Source organism: Schistocerca nitens, chromosome 1 (genome assembly GCF_023898315.1).
Source record: "Schistocerca nitens isolate TAMUIC-IGC-003100 chromosome 1, iqSchNite1.1, whole genome shotgun sequence".
Lineage (NCBI taxonomy): Eukaryota > Metazoa > Arthropoda > Insecta > Orthoptera > Acrididae > Schistocerca > Schistocerca nitens.
Window position 1 is genome coordinate 792,531,054 of NC_064614.1, and position 18,159 is coordinate 792,549,212.

The 18,159-nt window shown below is 50.0% G+C and overlaps 26 non-coding genes across 26 annotated transcripts; all 26 read right to left on the reverse strand.

The window, feature by feature from the left end:
* Positions 1-71: 71 nt before the first annotated feature.
* On the reverse strand, positions 72-153 carry Trnal-uag (transfer RNA leucine (anticodon UAG)). Its single transcript has one exon. It is a non-coding gene; the product is annotated as a tRNA-Leu (tRNA).
* Positions 154-911: 758 nt separating this feature from the next.
* On the reverse strand, positions 912-983 carry Trnah-gug (transfer RNA histidin (anticodon GUG)). The gene has a single exon. It is a non-coding gene; the product is annotated as a tRNA-His (tRNA).
* Positions 984-1,369: 386 nt separating this feature from the next.
* Positions 1,370-1,441, reverse strand: Trnae-cuc (transfer RNA glutamic acid (anticodon CUC)). Its single transcript has one exon. It is a non-coding gene; the product is annotated as a tRNA-Glu (tRNA).
* A 282-nt stretch (positions 1,442-1,723) lies between these two features.
* On the reverse strand, positions 1,724-1,805 carry Trnal-cag (transfer RNA leucine (anticodon CAG)). Its single transcript has one exon. It is a non-coding gene; the product is annotated as a tRNA-Leu (tRNA).
* An 80-nt stretch (positions 1,806-1,885) lies between these two features.
* Trnal-uag (transfer RNA leucine (anticodon UAG)) lies at positions 1,886-1,967 on the reverse strand. The gene has a single exon. It is a non-coding gene; the product is annotated as a tRNA-Leu (tRNA).
* Positions 1,968-2,725: 758 nt separating this feature from the next.
* Positions 2,726-2,797, reverse strand: Trnah-gug (transfer RNA histidin (anticodon GUG)). Its single transcript has one exon. It is a non-coding gene; the product is annotated as a tRNA-His (tRNA).
* A 6,296-nt stretch (positions 2,798-9,093) lies between these two features.
* Trnah-gug (transfer RNA histidin (anticodon GUG)) lies at positions 9,094-9,165 on the reverse strand. The gene has a single exon. It is a non-coding gene; the product is annotated as a tRNA-His (tRNA).
* Positions 9,166-9,551: 386 nt separating this feature from the next.
* Positions 9,552-9,623, reverse strand: Trnae-cuc (transfer RNA glutamic acid (anticodon CUC)). Its single transcript has one exon. It is a non-coding gene; the product is annotated as a tRNA-Glu (tRNA).
* Positions 9,624-9,905: 282 nt separating this feature from the next.
* On the reverse strand, positions 9,906-9,987 carry Trnal-cag (transfer RNA leucine (anticodon CAG)). The gene has a single exon. It is a non-coding gene; the product is annotated as a tRNA-Leu (tRNA).
* An 80-nt stretch (positions 9,988-10,067) lies between these two features.
* On the reverse strand, positions 10,068-10,149 carry Trnal-uag (transfer RNA leucine (anticodon UAG)). The gene has a single exon. It is a non-coding gene; the product is annotated as a tRNA-Leu (tRNA).
* A 758-nt stretch (positions 10,150-10,907) lies between these two features.
* Positions 10,908-10,979, reverse strand: Trnah-gug (transfer RNA histidin (anticodon GUG)). Its single transcript has one exon. It is a non-coding gene; the product is annotated as a tRNA-His (tRNA).
* A 386-nt stretch (positions 10,980-11,365) lies between these two features.
* Trnae-cuc (transfer RNA glutamic acid (anticodon CUC)) lies at positions 11,366-11,437 on the reverse strand. Its single transcript has one exon. It is a non-coding gene; the product is annotated as a tRNA-Glu (tRNA).
* Positions 11,438-11,719: 282 nt separating this feature from the next.
* Positions 11,720-11,801, reverse strand: Trnal-cag (transfer RNA leucine (anticodon CAG)). Its single transcript has one exon. It is a non-coding gene; the product is annotated as a tRNA-Leu (tRNA).
* Positions 11,802-11,881: 80 nt separating this feature from the next.
* Trnal-uag (transfer RNA leucine (anticodon UAG)) lies at positions 11,882-11,963 on the reverse strand. Its single transcript has one exon. It is a non-coding gene; the product is annotated as a tRNA-Leu (tRNA).
* A 758-nt stretch (positions 11,964-12,721) lies between these two features.
* Trnah-gug (transfer RNA histidin (anticodon GUG)) lies at positions 12,722-12,793 on the reverse strand. Its single transcript has one exon. It is a non-coding gene; the product is annotated as a tRNA-His (tRNA).
* A 386-nt stretch (positions 12,794-13,179) lies between these two features.
* On the reverse strand, positions 13,180-13,251 carry Trnae-cuc (transfer RNA glutamic acid (anticodon CUC)). The gene has a single exon. It is a non-coding gene; the product is annotated as a tRNA-Glu (tRNA).
* A 282-nt stretch (positions 13,252-13,533) lies between these two features.
* Positions 13,534-13,615, reverse strand: Trnal-cag (transfer RNA leucine (anticodon CAG)). The gene has a single exon. It is a non-coding gene; the product is annotated as a tRNA-Leu (tRNA).
* An 80-nt stretch (positions 13,616-13,695) lies between these two features.
* On the reverse strand, positions 13,696-13,777 carry Trnal-uag (transfer RNA leucine (anticodon UAG)). The gene has a single exon. It is a non-coding gene; the product is annotated as a tRNA-Leu (tRNA).
* A 758-nt stretch (positions 13,778-14,535) lies between these two features.
* Positions 14,536-14,607, reverse strand: Trnah-gug (transfer RNA histidin (anticodon GUG)). Its single transcript has one exon. It is a non-coding gene; the product is annotated as a tRNA-His (tRNA).
* A 608-nt stretch (positions 14,608-15,215) lies between these two features.
* Positions 15,216-15,297, reverse strand: Trnal-cag (transfer RNA leucine (anticodon CAG)). The gene has a single exon. It is a non-coding gene; the product is annotated as a tRNA-Leu (tRNA).
* Positions 15,298-15,377: 80 nt separating this feature from the next.
* Trnal-uag (transfer RNA leucine (anticodon UAG)) lies at positions 15,378-15,459 on the reverse strand. The gene has a single exon. It is a non-coding gene; the product is annotated as a tRNA-Leu (tRNA).
* Positions 15,460-16,217: 758 nt separating this feature from the next.
* Positions 16,218-16,289, reverse strand: Trnah-gug (transfer RNA histidin (anticodon GUG)). Its single transcript has one exon. It is a non-coding gene; the product is annotated as a tRNA-His (tRNA).
* A 386-nt stretch (positions 16,290-16,675) lies between these two features.
* On the reverse strand, positions 16,676-16,747 carry Trnae-cuc (transfer RNA glutamic acid (anticodon CUC)). The gene has a single exon. It is a non-coding gene; the product is annotated as a tRNA-Glu (tRNA).
* A 282-nt stretch (positions 16,748-17,029) lies between these two features.
* On the reverse strand, positions 17,030-17,111 carry Trnal-cag (transfer RNA leucine (anticodon CAG)). The gene has a single exon. It is a non-coding gene; the product is annotated as a tRNA-Leu (tRNA).
* Positions 17,112-17,191: 80 nt separating this feature from the next.
* On the reverse strand, positions 17,192-17,273 carry Trnal-uag (transfer RNA leucine (anticodon UAG)). Its single transcript has one exon. It is a non-coding gene; the product is annotated as a tRNA-Leu (tRNA).
* Positions 17,274-18,031: 758 nt separating this feature from the next.
* On the reverse strand, positions 18,032-18,103 carry Trnah-gug (transfer RNA histidin (anticodon GUG)). Its single transcript has one exon. It is a non-coding gene; the product is annotated as a tRNA-His (tRNA).
* Positions 18,104-18,159: the final 56 nt, after the last annotated feature.

Sequence of the window (18,159 nt, forward strand, 5' to 3'; positions counted from 1 at the left end):
CGCGCGTCACAAGAGCTGCGTCCTACGCCACGAGAACACACCGCAGCGGCACAAAAGTGAGACGTAAAAATTGGCAACGGTGGGATTCGAACCCACGCCTCCGAAGAGACTGGTGCCTAAAACCAGCGCCTTAGACCGCTCGGCCACGTTACCGCTGGAGCACGAGCGGCGAAACGTTTCCTTTGTAGTACAAAGATCACTCCGAAATGTAAGTGTCTTGGCAATCGCTGTGCCATGTATTTCCACTGCTCTCCCACTGGAAGCGTCTCTTTAGGCCATCCACAACAAGAAAATGCCGTGCCCGCCGTATGGTAGCGACGCCACTTGTCTGTAGCTGTCGTAGTTAAGGAGACAGCATCGAGAGACGTTTTCGTGCTGTGACCAGGTTTCGAACCTGGGCTTTCCGTAACCACTAAAGTATCATAGCTGTACCTGTCAGGCGGAGCTAGAATGCTCCATGTAACAAACATATGTGAGCTCAAGGAGGTTACACGTGAAGAGAAAGCGGCAGGTTAACACGACTACAGCAAAACCCCTGGCAGCGCTGGGATTCGAACCGACGCCTACGAAGAGACTGGTGCCTTAAACCAGCGCCATAGAGCGCTCGGCCATGCTACGTGCGCTGCAATGGGCACCAGTGTTCCTAGCATTTGTAGAAACAGTGCACGCCACAGCTTCCTGTTCTGCTGGGGCTGGCTGCTCATCCATCGCACTTCAAAACAACTGCCCTTTTCGACTACAGAGAGCAGCGGACGTCTGCGCTCTGGGAGGCGACATTACGTGTTGGTGAGGAAGTGATAGTGCAAACTGCGGCCTGCGGAACACGAGTGACAAAATCAAGAGAGCACTGTCATTTCGAGTACTCGTGCACTATCGCTATTGCAACGGCAGTAAGGCAAAACTTTCAAAATTGCCGTGACCAGGATTCGAACCTGGGTTATTGCGGCCACAACGCAATGTCCTAACCACTAGACGATCACGGCCACGGCCACGAAGCCACCCACGAAAGCAGCTGGCAGGAATGCAAGTGGCGATACACAGCAAAGCCTAGGCCAAGGTGTACGCCACAGCAGTGTCAGACACGGTCCGCATCACGTGTATACGAGCAAATGAACGTTGCTGCGCTGTCAGGACACTAACTACAGTGGTTAGCTGCATTCACCTCCGTGGCAATATCTTGCAGTCCTCCAAGCCTCTTGACTACAGGTACCCGTATGTGGCTGGATAACAAGTGGATAGATGCCGCATCTCTCTCGCCGTCAGGTGTTGCCACGAATCATACTTAACGTGGCTTTCTGCACGCGTCAGCGTAGCGTCAGTCGAGCTAAGTCGGGACAAGTCGCATAAGAGGAGCAACAAAAACGCGCATTTCCGGTACCGGGAATCGAACCCGGGCCTCCTGGGTGAGAGCCAGGTATCCTAGCCACTAGACCACACCGGATAACGGCGGCAGCGCTCTTCCAGCGAACACAGCAACCACGCACGGTTAACTGTCGACAACTGTAAAAAATCCACTCTCTCGCGTTATAGAACGGCGTGCTCCGGACGCATTTCGTGGAGACGAACGCCAGCAATGATGAGAGCAAAAGGCGCCTCCAAATCCTGTCGTTGCACCACGCACTGTTCTACGGCAATTCACGAAGCAGAAGCTCACGCCTTGTTGTGCTGTTTTCTTTGCAGGCAATAAGCGCAGCCGTCTTCGACACAGGAAACATTACACGTTTGGCAGCTGTGGGGTTGGAACCCACGCCTCTCAAGAGACTGGTGCCTGAAACCAGCGCCTTAGACCGCTCGGCCACGCTACCTACACAACACGCGCGTCACAAGAGCTGCGTCCTACGCCACGAGAACACACCGCAGCGGCACAAAAGTGAGACGTAAAAATTGGCAACGGTGGGATTCGAACCCACGCCTCCGAAGAGACTGGTGCCTAAAACCAGCGCCTTAGACCGCTCGGCCACGTTACCGCTGGAGCACGAGCGGCGAAACGTTTCCTTTGTAGTACAAAGATCACTCCGAAATGTAAGTGTCTTGGCAATCGCTGTGCCATGTATTTCCACTGCTCTCCCACTGGAAGCGTCTCTTTAGGCCATCCACAACAAGAAAATGCCGTGCCCGCCGTATGGTAGCGACGCCACTTGTCTGTAGCTGTCGTAGTTAAGGAGACAGCATCGAGAGACGTTTTCGTGCTGTGACCAGGTTTCGAACCTGGGCTTTCCGTAACCACTAAAGTATCATAGCTGTACCTGTCAGGCGGAGCTAGAATGCTCCATGTAACAAACATATGTGAGCTCAAGGAGGTTACACGTGAAGAGAAAGCGGCAGGTTAACACGACTACAGCAAAACCCCTGGCAGCGCTGGGATTCGAACCGACGCCTACGAAGAGACTGGTGCCTTAAACCAGCGCCATAGAGCGCTCGGCCATGCTACGTGCGCTGCAATGGGCACCAGTGTTCCTAGCATTTGTAGAAACAGTGCACGCCACAGCTTCCTGTTCTGCTGGGGCTGGCTGCTCATCCATCGCACTTCAAAACAACTGCCCTTTTCGACTACAGAGAGCAGCGGACGTCTGCGCTCTGGGAGGCGACATTACGTGTTGGTGAGGAAGTGATAGTGCAAACTGCGGCCTGCGGAACACGAGTGACAAAATCAAGAGAGCACTGTCATTTCGAGTACTCGTGCACTATCGCTATTGCAACGGCAGTAAGGCAAAACTTTCAAAATTGCCGTGACCAGGATTCGAACCTGGGTTATTGCGGCCACAACGCAATGTCCTAACCACTAGACGATCACGGCCACGGCCACGAAGCCACCCACGAAAGCAGCTGGCAGGAATGCAAGTGGCGATACACAGCAAAGCCTAGGCCAAGGTGTACGCCACAGCAGTGTCAGACACGGTCCGCATCACGTGTATACGAGCAAATGAACGTTGCTGCGCTGTCAGGACACTAACTACAGTGGTTAGCTGCATTCACCTCCGTGGCAATATCTTGCAGTCCTCCAAGCCTCTTGACTACAGGTACCCGTATGTGGCTGGATAACAAGTGGATAGATGCCGCATCTCTCTCGCCGTCAGGTGTTGCCACGAATCATACTTAACGTGGCTTTCTGCACGCGTCAGCGTAGCGTCAGTCGAGCTAAGTCGGGACAAGTCGCATAAGAGGAGCAACAAAAACGCGCATTTCCGGTACCGGGAATCGAACCCGGGCCTCCTGGGTGAGAGCCAGGTATCCTAGCCACTTTTTTTTTTTTTTTTTTTTTTTTTTTTTTTTTCTTTTTTTTTTCAGTAATAGGCAGGGGGAGGCAAAGCGGGCAGGGGTCAAAAATAATCTGAGGCCTGGCCGCAATGTCTCCACCATACCCATCACTGATTTTCGACTTTGTCCCTCCTATGGTCCAAAAATACAACTGCCGCCTTTGGCAATTTTTTAAAATGTATTTAATTTTTTTTTTTTTTTTTTTTTTTTTTGTAATTTGTGTTTCCTCTTTTTTGTATGGTTTTTTATATTATCATGATTAAATGAAAAGAATTGTTTCTTGAACTAAGTAATTGCCCTTCATGTGCATGAAATGAAAAATATAACTCAATCTTCTACCTGTTGTTCCTTTCATTTTTTTTGAAGTTTTTTTTTTTTTATTTATTTTTTTATCAGTTGTCGTTTTTGACCATTTTGTCATAATGGAAAATCAACAAAAATGAAAGTATAAGAAATGAAACACACAATGCTTCTGCACATAGTAATATATTCACTCAATACTGTGTGCTTTAGGTTGATGGTTATTAGCCTATTCCCATTCTATCAAATATAATTTGTAACATATTACCATATTTCTTCTTGTGGTCCGCATAAGTACGTATTTTGTGGTATTTGCACTGTAAGTATATCTGGAAATCTGTAACGGTGTCAGTTCCAGCGTCATGAGTTACGTAAGTTACATAATTTCCCAGGAGCCAATAAACAGCATTATTCTTCGTCTCTGGAAAATAACGGTCTTGTGGTCTGTGCAGCACTGACAGCGAGATGTACTGTGGTGAAGACCTTGTAATGAGAGCTATTTGCACTTTGAGCCAATTCCAGATATATATATTGCCGCCGCAAGTGTATCTGTGGATAATTGTGTCCACTAGTCGACATCGTTGACATAGATCGGTGTCACTGAGGCCAATTTCATATAATCTTTCGTTGGTGCTAATGATATTATTAACGGCTTTGTACCATGCTGTTCTTATGTCAGAAGATAAAACTTTTAAATTGATGTTTTGCCAGATAGCAGTCCAGTGTATGTGAGGAAACTGTCTCTCTACTTTATTCTTTCCTTCACATGTCTGCCAGAGCCGCATAATGTCTTTTGACGTTAGGTGACGTAGCCGTGTAGCTTCGTCCCTCAAGTAGCTAAGTTCAATATAAAAGGCTCGCACGTGCTGGAGACGATTGTTAATTTTTTGCACATCAATAGGAGGCTGCAGGCTGCGAGGTTTGAGAATTTCAAAAAGTCGGCTTGAAATACTTTCCGGTACTTCTCTAATGATAGTTAGTTGCCTTTTGACGAAGAGGGCAGAGGCTTTGTTGGTAATATTGATTAGACCTAAACCACCATTTCTGGGATGTAAGGTGGCCACTTTGGCGGTTACTCGAAACAGTTCTCCTTTCCACAGAAAATTTGTGATTCTGGACGTTATGTTCCTGGCTATCATTTTGGGTAGTGGAAAGAGCTGAGCAGTGTGGTATGCTGTAGCTAAGATACACGTGTTGATGTACTTAATCCTCTGAATCTGATTCATGTTCCGTGATAAATTTTCCATTATAGCACCCTGCACTTTCCGTGCCGCAGCTTTCCAATTCAACGCAGTCATTTTCATTGGGCATGCGGTTAATGTAACACCAAGCGTCGTATGCTGCCTGACCAGCTTTGCCCACTCTACGTTTATGTGCTCAAAACCCCTAAGATGTAAAATTTTGCTTTTCTTTTCATTTGAATTTGCCCCAGACGCACTGCAGTAAGTCTGAATCACTGCAGCTAACGTAGCTACATCGTCATTATTTCTGATTATGACGCCTACATCATCAGCATAAGCTTTTATAGCTGTTTTGCACCCTGACAGTGTTATTCCTGTTAATTTATCGTGAATACGTTTAAGAAATGGGTCCAGTGAAATGGCAAAGAGTGACATAGAAAGGGGGCTTCCCTGAGGAACACCGCGTCGTATTTGAAATTTTCGCGTAGCCTGACTGTTAACTGCTATGCATGCGTTTATTCCTGTCGCCACGTTTTTTATTACGTTTAAGGCTCGTTCTTGGAAACCAAGTTTTTTTAACGTCTTGAAGAGGTAGAGATGATTCACGAGATCGAATGCTTTATGGAAATCCAGGAAAACCAGGGCACATTTGATGTTAGTGACTGAAGTGATTGCAATTATATCCCGAAATTCCGCTAAATTATGAAACAGAGTTTTACCTGCAATGCAGTGTTGATACGGACTAATCAGTCTACTTGCTAAGGATGAAATTTTCTTGTTGAGAATTCTTGCTACTATTTTATAGTCCGCATTGAGCAACGAAATCGGTCGGAAGTTAGTAAGATCTGTGTGTCCTTTAGTTTTGGGGATAAGGACTATTTTACTTTCTTTAAATTCAGAGGGTAACATTGCGCCCTGAAGAACTTCATTTACAATCGCTGTAATTGTCCCTCCCACTATCGGCCAATAGTGGACATAAAATTCTGCTGGTAGACCATCAGGACCCGGGGATTTTTTCAGAGGGGAGTTACACAGAGTCTCATAAACGTCCTCATTACATACGTGCGACAGGAAGGTAACGTTGTCATCATCCGTCAGCTGTGGCACAAGAAAGTCGAGGAAATCATCAATAGATTCCTCGCAGCTGGAATTTTCAGAATATAATTTATCGAAGTAGCGATAGATCTCATTCAGAATCTCCTTCTGTGTCCTAAGACTTGTACCATTCGGCGTCCGTAATTCGTCGATAAGCATTGTTCTTCTGTTTTTAGCGTGCTTCAGAAGGTGGTATAGGGAAGTTGTTTCGTCGTCTGATACAGATTTCGCCTTGGATTTTATTTTAAGTCCTTCCAGTTGATGCCTCTTAATGCTAAGTAATTTAGCCTTAATTTTTTTGATATCTGTCAGGCGAAGATGTGAACCAGATGTTTGACCATATAGCTCTCTGAGTACTGAGTAATAGAACTCTATAGTGTTTTTAAGATCTCTGGCCCTCTGAAAGCTATATTGCATGATCGTCTTCCTAAGTTTCGGCTTTGTCATTTTTGTCCACCAGTCTATGGTAGTCGCGTATCTAGGAAGAGCACGCAGGCACAACGCCCATGCGTCTTTTATCTGATCTTCTAATTCACGGTCTGGTAACAGCGAGACATTTAAATTCCACTGGTTTTTGAAGCGGCGGATTGGCTGCGCTTGTAAATTGATACAGGCCAACACACCGGAATGGTCCGAAAAGTAGACAGGAATTGTTTCTGTTTTCAATAGAGCTGTTTCGAGATTTTCGGTAATGTAGAATCTATCGAGTCTACTGCATGCATTGGATGTTGCATAAGTGTACTCGACAATAGCAGGGTGTTTGCATTCCCAAGCATCCTTTAGCTTTAAGCTAGTAACGAGATGTTTTAATTCAGCAGAATAATTAAAATTCGGACTCTGATCTTTCCTGTTGAGGACGCAATTAAAATCACCTCCCATTATAAGGCGACTGGGGTTTTTGCGTAATAAATATATTACCTCGTCTTTAAAAAATCGTGTTCTGTCAGATCTATGTGAGCTGCCGGAAGGGGCATACAAGTTAATAAGGGACACGTCATAAATCTTGAGCCCTATTCCCCTTCCAGATTCCAGTCGTTCTACTTCCGTTACTGGAATCCCATCTCGGATTAAAAAAGCTGTCCCCACGCTAGTTTCGTGGGAGACATTTAGGTGAGCAACATACCCGGGAATATTTAAATCCGACGTGACAACTTCCTGCAGCAGGGCTATATCAGTTCCCGAATCATATAAAAATTCTTTTAGCGCTGCTATTTTCAATGCCGACCGTATTTTATTAATGTTGACAGTAGCAATAGTATAACACTGGGTCATTGCGCTATTACTCGTTGGATGTGAGGACAGTGAATAAATAACATGCTACTAAATTATTACTTAGGAGACACAGAAAATTTAGACAGAACAGAACGTCCCATTGAGAGGTTGCAAATTACAGTATTGGTGCAGTCTAGGTTTGAGATTTTCCTCCTGAGTCAGTAGAAGATTGATTATCAGGAAGTTCCTCAGGAGATTCTTTCAATGACCCGTGCCTGACAGTTTCGTAACGCACATTATGGGGTTGCGTGGTACCTTTCGCGCTCTTTAACTTCGCTTGATTACGAGGAGCATTGACATTCGGTTGCGGCTTTATCTTCCTTCGTGGGGCATCCGAAGGCTCTGTAACGGGTTTTGTGGTGGTCGGTTGTGACGCCGATCCTGTCGGGTCGTCCAACTGTAAGACACGGCCGGTACTGCTTAGTCCTGTCGTGTGATCTGTACCGTTCGGGGAAGCACTAGCCGTTACAGAGGGTTGAGCCAGACACACTAATTGTGTCTCGTGATTGTCAGAAGTCTGCTCGTCTGTGCAAACTGTGTCGCCTCCTGATGTTTCGCGGTTATTGCTAGAAACATCCCCGTCTTCGCAGTTTCCCACCAACTGTTTACGTTCTGATTGATTACAAGCTTCCATCTGTATTTCCTGGAGGTGTGGCATTACCTCCTCCTCGCATTGTTTTTGTTTGCGCACGGAGTGAGATTTGTCAGACAACTCGTCGTCAGAACAGCTATCAGTTATCTCATGGGGCCGTTTTTTTGTCTGCAATTCGGAGGATGCGGGGGTATCAGGATCAGCCTTTTTATCTAAACATGGAAATTGAGTAATATCATTGACGGATAAATCAGCGTGGTTTGCTTGGGCAGTATCCACACCCAACGGGACTGATACATTATTTGGCAAGACATCGTTTAGGGTAAGTTTCTGGCGTTGCGTTAGGTTACTTTTCAATACAAAAACCCGCCGCGGACAATCCTGTCTAAAGTGGCCAGACTCATTACAAACATGACAGGTCGGTACTTGACCTGAATACACAATTTGCGCCTTGTAGCCATTTACAAATATATGAGACGGAATATTGGTCTTGATGTCCATCTCCACAGATCGAATTCCGTTAAAACACTGTAGTTTGTAGTGACGAGACCAACGTTCATTATTAACAGATTTAACGTCACCATACTTGCAAAGCGCATCCTTAATTAAATCATTATCAATTTCAATAGGTAAGTTAAGCACGCGAACGGTAGTGTAAACAATATCAGCTCGCCAGATCCGAACTTTGCTCTTCGAGCCGTCTCTGTGAATGAATTCTACTTCACTACCCCACTTTGCTAAAAGTCTATCTATCGTCACCGAGCTCTCAAACTTAACAAAAATACAGTATTTATCATTGTCTAACTGCATGGTATGGACGGAATCAGAGTTGACACCAATTACCTCAGTTATCCAATCGTGTATTTCCAGTGACGTTGGCTGGATATGACGGGTTTCCTTGTCGAAAGCGAAGACCAGTGTGTTTTTCCTGACGTTCGTAGACATGATTCAGAACAGGGATGAAACTCCGGTTAAAAAACCGAAATTCCGGTGGGAGACAGAACGGTGATGAACAGCCAAACACTGACAAAGATACACAAACACGAAGATGAACGGACAGACAGCAAAGACGACAACAGCAGAACACCTATGTAAACAACACAATCGGAGCGCAGCAGTACACACGTCCACACGGTAGCACAGCTGAAGCGCGACGAACTTCCTGTTCTGCTGGGGCTGGCTGCTCATCCATCGCACTTCAAAACAACTGCCCTTTTCGACTACAGAGAGCAGCGGACGTCTGCGCTCTGGGAGGCGACATTACGTGTTGGTGAGGAAGTGATAGTGCAAACTGCGGCCTGCGGAACACGAGTGACAAAATCAAGAGAGCACTGTCATTTCGAGTACTCGTGCACTATCGCTATTGCAACGGCAGTAAGGCAAAACTTTCAAAATTGCCGTGACCAGGATTCGAACCTGGGTTATTGCGGCCACAACGCAATGTCCTAACCACTAGACGATCACGGCCACGGCCACGAAGCCACCCACGAAAGCAGCTGGCAGGAATGCAAGTGGCGATACACAGCAAAGCCTAGGCCAAGGTGTACGCCACAGCAGTGTCAGACACGGTCCGCATCACGTGTATACGAGCAAATGAACGTTGCTGCGCTGTCAGGACACTAACTACAGTGGTTAGCTGCATTCACCTCCGTGGCAATATCTTGCAGTCCTCCAAGCCTCTTGACTACAGGTACCCGTATGTGGCTGGATAACAAGTGGATAGATGCCGCATCTCTCTCGCCGTCAGGTGTTGCCACGAATCATACTTAACGTGGCTTTCTGCACGCGTCAGCGTAGCGTCAGTCGAGCTAAGTCGGGACAAGTCGCATAAGAGGAGCAACAAAAACGCGCATTTCCGGTACCGGGAATCGAACCCGGGCCTCCTGGGTGAGAGCCAGGTATCCTAGCCACTAGACCACACCGGATAACGGCGGCAGCGCTCTTCCAGCGAACGCAGCAACCACGCACGGTTAACTGTCGACAACTGTAAAAAATCCACTCTCTCGCGTTATAGAACGGCGTGCTCCGGACGCATTTCGTGGAGACGAACGCCAGCAATGATGAGAGCAAAAGGCGCCTCCAAATCCTGTCGTTGCACCACGCACTGTTCTACGGCAATTCACGAAGCAGAAGCTCACGCCTTGTTGTGCTGTTTTCTTTGCAGGCAATAAGCGCAGCCGTCTTCGACACAGGAAACATTACACGTTTGGCAGCTGTGGGGTTGGAACCCACGCCTCTCAAGAGACTGGTGCCTGAAACCAGCGCCTTAGACCGCTCGGCCACGCTACCTACACAACACGCGCGTCACAAGAGCTGCGTCCTACGCCACGAGAACACACCGCAGCGGCACAAAAGTGAGACGTAAAAATTGGCAACGGTGGGATTCGAACCCACGCCTCCGAAGAGACTGGTGCCTAAAACCAGCGCCTTAGACCGCTCGGCCACGTTACCGCTGGAGCACGAGCGGCGAAACGTTTCCTTTGTAGTACAAAGATCACTCCGAAATGTAAGTGTCTTGGCAATCGCTGTGCCATGTATTTCCACTGCTCTCCCACTGGAAGCGTCTCTTTAGGCCATCCACAACAAGAAAATGCCGTGCCCGCCGTATGGTAGCGACGCCACTTGTCTGTAGCTGTCGTAGTTAAGGAGACAGCATCGAGAGACGTTTTCGTGCTGTGACCAGGTTTCGAACCTGGGCTTTCCGTAACCACTAAAGTATCATAGCTGTACCTGTCAGGCGGAGCTAGAATGCTCCATGTAACAAACATATGTGAGCTCAAGGAGGTTACACGTGAAGAGAAAGCGGCAGGTTAACACGACTACAGCAAAACCCCTGGAAGCGCTGGGATTCGAACCGACGCCTACGAAGAGACTGGTGCCTTAAACCAGCGCCATAGAGCGCTCGGCCATGCTACGTGCGCTGCAATGGGCACCAGTGTTCCTAGCATTTGTAGAAACAGTGCACGCCACAGCTTCCTGTTCTGCTGGGGCTGGCTGCTCATCCATCGCACTTCAAAACAACTGCCCTTTTCGACTACAGAGAGCAGCGGACGTCTGCGCTCTGGGAGGCGACATTACGTGTTGGTGAGGAAGTGATAGTGCAAACTGCGGCCTGCGGAACACGAGTGACAAAATCAAGAGAGCACTGTCATTTCGAGTACTCGTGCACTATCGCTATTGCAACGGCAGTAAGGCAAAACTTTCAAAATTGCCGTGACCAGGATTCGAACCTGGGTTATTGCGGCCACAACGCAATGTCCTAACCACTAGACGATCACGGCCACGGCCACGAAGCCACCCACGAAAGCAGCTGGCAGGAATGCAAGTGGCGATACACAGCAAAGCCTAGGCCAAGGTGTACGCCACAGCAGTGTCAGACACGGTCCGCATCACGTGTATACGAGCAAATGAACGTTGCTGCGCTGTCAGGACACTAACTACAGTGGTTAGCTGCATTCACCTCCGTGGCAATATCTTGCAGTCCTCCAAGCCTCTTGACTACAGGTACCCGTATGTGGCTGGATAACAAGTGGATAGATGCCGCATCTCTCTCGCCGTCAGGTGTTGCCACGAATCATACTTAACGTGGCTTTCTGCACGCGTCAGCGTAGCGTCAGTCGAGCTAAGTCGGGACAAGTCGCATAAGAGGAGCAACAAAAACGCGCATTTCCGGTACCGGGAATCGAACCCGGGCCTCCTGGGTGAGAGCCAGGTATCCTAGCCACTAGACCACACCGGATAACGGCGGCAGCGCTCTTCCAGCGAACGCAGCAACCACGCACGGTTAACTGTCGACAACTGTAAAAAATCCACTCTCTCGCGTTATAGAACGGCGTGCTCCGGACGCATTTCGTGGAGACGAACGCCAGCAATGATGAGAGCAAAAGGCGCCTCCAAATCCTGTCGTTGCACCACGCACTGTTCTACGGCAATTCACGAAGCAGAAGCTCACGCCTTGTTGTGCTGTTTTCTTTGCAGGCAATAAGCGCAGCCGTCTTCGACACAGGAAACATTACACGTTTGGCAGCTGTGGGGTTGGAACCCACGCCTCTCAAGAGACTGGTGCCTGAAACCAGCGCCTTAGACCGCTCGGCCACGCTACCTACACAACACGCGCGTCACAAGAGCTGCGTCCTACGCCACGAGAACACACCGCAGCGGCACAAAAGTGAGACGTAAAAATTGGCAACGGTGGGATTCGAACCCACGCCTCCGAAGAGACTGGTGCCTAAAACCAGCGCCTTAGACCGCTCGGCCACGTTACCGCTGGAGCACGAGCGGCGAAACGTTTCCTTTGTAGTACAAAGATCACTCCGAAATGTAAGTGTCTTGGCAATCGCTGTGCCATGTATTTCCACTGCTCTCCCACTGGAAGCGTCTCTTTAGGCCATCCACAACAAGAAAATGCCGTGCCCGCCGTATGGTAGCGACGCCACTTGTCTGTAGCTGTCGTAGTTAAGGAGACAGCATCGAGAGACGTTTTCGTGCTGTGACCAGGTTTCGAACCTGGGCTTTCCGTAACCACTAAAGTATCATAGCTGTACCTGTCAGGCGGAGCTAGAATGCTCCATGTAACAAACATATGTGAGCTCAAGGAGGTTACACGTGAAGAGAAAGCGGCAGGTTAACACGACTACAGCAAAACCCCTGGCAGCGCTGGGATTCGAACCGACGCCTACGAAGAGACTGGTGCCTTAAACCAGCGCCATAGAGCGCTCGGCCATGCTACGTGCGCTGCAATGGGCACCAGTGTTCCTAGCATTTGTAGAAACAGTGCACGCCACAGCTTCCTGTTCTGCTGGGGCTGGCTGCTCATCCATCGCACTTCAAAACAACTGCCCTTTTCGACTACAGAGAGCAGCGGACGTCTGCGCTCTGGGAGGCGACATTACGTGTTGGTGAGGAAGTGATAGTGCAAACTGCGGCCTGCGGAACACGAGTGACAAAATCAAGAGAGCACTGTCATTTCGAGTACTCGTGCACTATCGCTATTGCAACGGCAGTAAGGCAAAACTTTCAAAATTGCCGTGACCAGGATTCGAACCTGGGTTATTGCGGCCACAACGCAATGTCCTAACCACTAGACGATCACGGCCACGGCCACGAAGCCACCCACGAAAGCAGCTGGCAGGAATGCAAGTGGCGATACACAGCAAAGCCTAGGCCAAGGTGTACGCCACAGCAGTGTCAGACACGGTCCGCATCACGTGTATACGAGCAAATGAACGTTGCTGCGCTGTCAGGACACTAACTACAGTGGTTAGCTGCATTCACCTCCGTGGCAATATCTTGCAGTCCTCCAAGCCTCTTGACTACAGGTACCCGTATGTGGCTGGATAACAAGTGGATAGATGCCGCATCTCTCTCGCCGTCAGGTGTTGCCACGAATCATACTTAACGTGGCTTTCTGCACGCGTCAGCGTAGCGTCAGTCGAGCTAAGTCGGGACAAGTCGCATAAGAGGAGCAACAAAAACGCGCATTTCCGGTACCGGGAATCGAACCCGGGCCTCCTGGGTGAGAGCCAGGTATCCTAGCCACTAGACCACACCGGATAACGGCGGCAGCGCTCTTCCAGCGAACACAGCAACCACGCACGGTTAACTGTCGACAACTGTAAAAAATCCACTCTCTCGCGTTATAGAACGGCGTGCTCCGGACGCATTTCGTGGAGACGAACGCCAGCAATGATGAGAGCAAAAGGCGCCTCCAAATCCTGTCGTTGCACCACGCACTGTTCTACGGCAATTCACGAAGCAGAAGCTCACGCCTTGTTGTGCTGTTTTCTTTGCAGGCAATAAGCGCAGCCGTCTTCGACACAGGAAACATTACACGTTTGGCAGCTGTGGGGTTGGAACCCACGCCTCTCAAGAGACTGGTGCCTGAAACCAGCGCCTTAGACCGCTCGGCCACGCTACCTACACAACACGCGCGTCACAAGAGCTGCGTCCTACGCCACGAGAACACACCGCAGCGGCACAAAAGTGAGACGTAAAAATTGGCAACGGTGGGATTCGAACCCACGCCTCCGAAGAGACTGGTGCCTAAAACCAGCGCCTTAGACCGCTCGGCCACGTTACCGCTGGAGCACGAGCGGCGAAACGTTTCCTTTGTAGTACAAAGATCACTCCGAAATGTAAGTGTCTTGGCAATCGCTGTGCCATGTATTTCCACTGCTCTCCCACTGGAAGCGTCTCTTTAGGCCATCCACAACAAGAAAATGCCGTGCCCGCCGTATGGTAGCGACGCCACTTGTCTGTAGCTGTCGTAGTTAAGGAGACAGCATCGAGAGACGTTTTCGTGCTGTGACCAGGTTTCGAACCTGGGCTTTCCGTAACCACTAAAGTATCATAGCTGTACCTGTCAGGCGGAGCTAGAATGCTCCATGTAACAAACATATGTGAGCTCAAGGAGGTTACACGTGAAGAGAAAGCGGCAGGTTAACACGACTACAGCAAAACCCCTGGCAGCGCTGGGATTCGAACCGACGCCTACGAAGAGACTGGTGCCTTAAACCAGCGCCATAGAGCGCTCGGCCATGCTACGTGCGCTGCAATGGGCACCAGTGTTCCTAGCATTTGTAGAAACAGTGCACGCCACAGCTTCCTGTTCTGCTGGGGCTGGCTGCTCATCCATCGCACTTCAAAACAACTGCCCTTTTCGACTACAGAGAGCAGCGGACGTCTGCGCTCTGGGAGGCGACATTACGTGTTGGTGAGGAAGTGATAGTGCAAACTGCGGCCTGCGGAACACGAGTGACAAAATCAAGAGAGCACTGTCATTTCGAGTACTCGTGCACTATCGCTATTGCAACGGCAGTAAGGCAAAACTTTCAAAATTGCCGTGACCAGGATTCGAACCTGGGTTATTGCGGCCACAACGCAATGTCCTAACCACTAGACGATCACGGCCACGGCCACGAAGCCACCCACGAAAGCAGCTGGCAGGAATGCAAGTGGCGATACACAGCAAAGCCTAGGCCAAGGTGTACGCCACAGCAGTGTCAGACACGGTCCGCATCACGTGTATACGAGCAAATGAACGTTGCTGCGCTGTCAGGACACTAACTACAGTGGTTAGCTGCATTCACCTCCGTGGCAATATCTTGCAGTCCTCCAAGCCTCTTGACTACAGGTACCCGTATGTGGCTGGATAACAAGTGGATAGATGCCGCATCTCTCTCGCCGTCAGGTGTTGCCACGAATCATACTTAACGTGGCTTTCTGCACGCGTCAGCGTAGCGTCAGTCGAGCTTTCCAGCGAACGCAGCAACCACGCACGGTTAACTGTCGACAACTGTAAAAAATCCACTCTCTCGCGTTATAGAACGGCGTGCTCCGGACGCATTTCGTGGAGACGAACGCCAGCAATGATGAGAGCAAAAGGCGCCTCCAAATCCTGTCGTTGCACCACGCACTGTTCTACGGCAATTCACGAAGCAGAAGCTCACGCCTTGTTGTGCTGTTTTCTTTGCAGGCAATAAGCGCAGCCGTCTTCGACACAGGAAACATTACACGTTTGGCAGCTGTGGGGTTGGAACCCACGCCTCTCAAGAGACTGGTGCCTGAAACCAGCGCCTTAGACCGCTCGGCCACGCTACCTACACAACACGCGCGTCACAAGAGCTGCGTCCTACGCCACGAGAACACACCGCAGCGGCACAAAAGTGAGACGTAAAAATTGGCAACGGTGGGATTCGAACCCACGCCTCCGAAGAGACTGGTGCCTAAAACCAGCGCCTTAGACCGCTCGGCCACGTTACCGCTGGAGCACGAGCGGCGAAACGTTTCCTTTGTAGTACAAAGATCACTCCGAAATGTAAGTGTCTTGGCAATCGCTGTGCCATGTATTTCCACTGCTCTCCCACTGGAAGCGTCTCTTTAGGCCATCCACAACAAGAAAATGCCGTGCCCGCCGTATGGTAGCGACGCCACTTGTCTGTAGCTGTCGTAGTTAAGGAGACAGCATCGAGAGACGTTTTCGTGCTGTGACCAGGTTTCGAACCTGGGCTTTCCGTAACCACTAAAGTATCATAGCTGTACCTGTCAGGCGGAGCTAGAATGCTCCATGTAACAAACATATGTGAGCTCAAGGAGGTTACACGTGAAGAGAAAGCGGCAGGTTAACACGACTACAGCAAAACCCCTGGCAGCGCTGGGATTCGAACCGACGCCTACGAAGAGACTGGTGCCTTAAACCAGCGCCATAGAGCGCTCGGCCATGCTACGTGCGCTGCAATGGGCACCAGTGTTCCTAGCATTTGTAGAAACAGTGCACGCCACAGCTTCCTGTTCTGCTGGGGCTGGCTGCTCATCCATCGCACTTCAAAACAACTGCCCTTTTCGACTACAGAGAGCAGCGGACGTCTGCGCTCTGGGAGGCGACATTACGTGTTGGTGAGGAAGTGATAGTGCAAACTGCGGCCTGCGGAACACGAGTGACAAAATCAAGAGAGCACTGTCATTTCGAGTACTCGTGCACTATCGCTATTGCAACGGCAGTAAGGCAAAACTTTCAAAATTGCCGTGACCAGGATTCGAACCTGGGTTATTGCGGCCACAACGCAATGTCCTAACCACTAGACGATCACGGCCACGGCCACGAAGCCACCCACGAAAGCAGCTGGCAGGAATGCAAGTGGCGATACACAGCAAAGCCTAGGCCAAGGTGTACGCCACAGCAGTGTCAGACACGGTCCGCATCACGTGTATACGAGCAAATGAACGTTGCTGCGCTGTCAGGACACTAACTACAGTGGTTAGCTGCATTCACCTCCGTGGCAATATCTTGCAGTCCTCCAAGCCTCTTGACTACAGGTACCCGTATGTGGCTGGATAACAAGTGGATAGATGCCGCATCTCTCTCGCCGTCAGGTGTTGCCACGAATCATACTTAACGTGGCTTTCTGCACGCGTCAGCGTAGCGTCAGTCGAGCTAAGTCGGGACAAGTCGCATAAGAGGAGCAACAAAAACGCGCATTTCCGGTACCGGGAATCGAACCCGGGCCTCCTGGGTGAGAGCCAGGTATCCTAGCCACTAGACCACACCGGATAACGGCGGCAGCGCTCTTCCAGCGAACGCAGCAACCACGCACGGTTAACTGTCGACAACTGTAAAAAATCCACTCTCTCGCGTTATAGAACGGCGTGCTCCGGACGCATTTCGTGGAGACGAACGCCAGCAATGATGAGAGCAAAAGGCGCCTCCAAATCCTGTCGTTGCACCACGCACTGTTCTACGGCAATTCACGAAGCAGAAGCTCACGCCTTGTTGTGCTGTTTTCTTTGCAGGCAATAAGCGCAGCCGTCTTCGACACAGGAAACATTACACGTTTGGCAGCTGTGGGGTTGGAACCCACGCCTCTCAAGAGACTGGTGCCTGAAACCAGCGCCTTAGACCGCTCGGCCACGCTACCTACACAACACGCGCGTCACAAGAGCTGCGTCCTACGCCACGAGAACACACCGCAGCGGCACAAAAGTGAGACGTAAAAATTGGCAACGGTGGGATTCGAACCCACGCCTCCGAAGAGACTGGTGCCTAAAACCAGCGCCTTAGACCGCTCGGCCACGTTACCGCTGGAGCACGAGCGGCGAAACGTTTCCTTTGTAGTACAAAGATCACTCCGAAATGTAAGTGTCTTGGCAATCGCTGTGCCATGTATTTCCACTGCTCTCCCACTGGAAGCGTCTCTTTAGGCCATCCACAACAAGAAAATGCCGTGCCCGCCGTATGGTAGCGACGCCACTTGTCTGTAGCTGTCGTAGTTAAGGAGACAGCATCGAGAGACGTTTTCGTGCTGTGACCAGGTTTCGAACCTGGGCTTTCCGTAACCACTAAAGTATCATAGCTGTACCTGTCAGGCGGAGCTAGAATGCTCCATGTAACAAACATATGTGAGCTCAAGGAGGTTACACGTGAAGAGAAAGCGGCAGGTTAACACGACTACAGCAAAACCCCTGGCAGCGCTGGGATTCGAACCGACGCCTACGAAGAGACTGGTGCCTTAAACCAGCGCCATAGAGCGCTCGGCCATGCTACGTGCGCTGCAATGGGCACCAGTGTTCCTAGCATTTGTAGAAACAGTGCACGCCACAGCTTCCTGTTCTGCTGGGGCTGGCTGCTCATCCATCGCACTTCAAAACAACTGCCCTTTTCGACTACAGAGAGCAGCGGACGTCTGCGCTCTGGGAGGCGACATTACGTGTTGGTGAGGAAGTGATAGTGCAAACTGCGGCCTGCGGAACACGAGTGACAAAATCAAGAGAGCACTGTCATTTCGAGTACTCGTGCACTATCGCTATTGCAACGGCAGTAAGGCAAAACTTTCAAAATTGCCGTGACCAGGATTCGAACCTGGGTTATTGCGGCCACAACGCAATGTCCTAACCACTAGACGATCACGGCCACGGCCACGAAGCCACCCACGAAAGCAGCTGGCAGGAATGCAAGTGGCGATACAC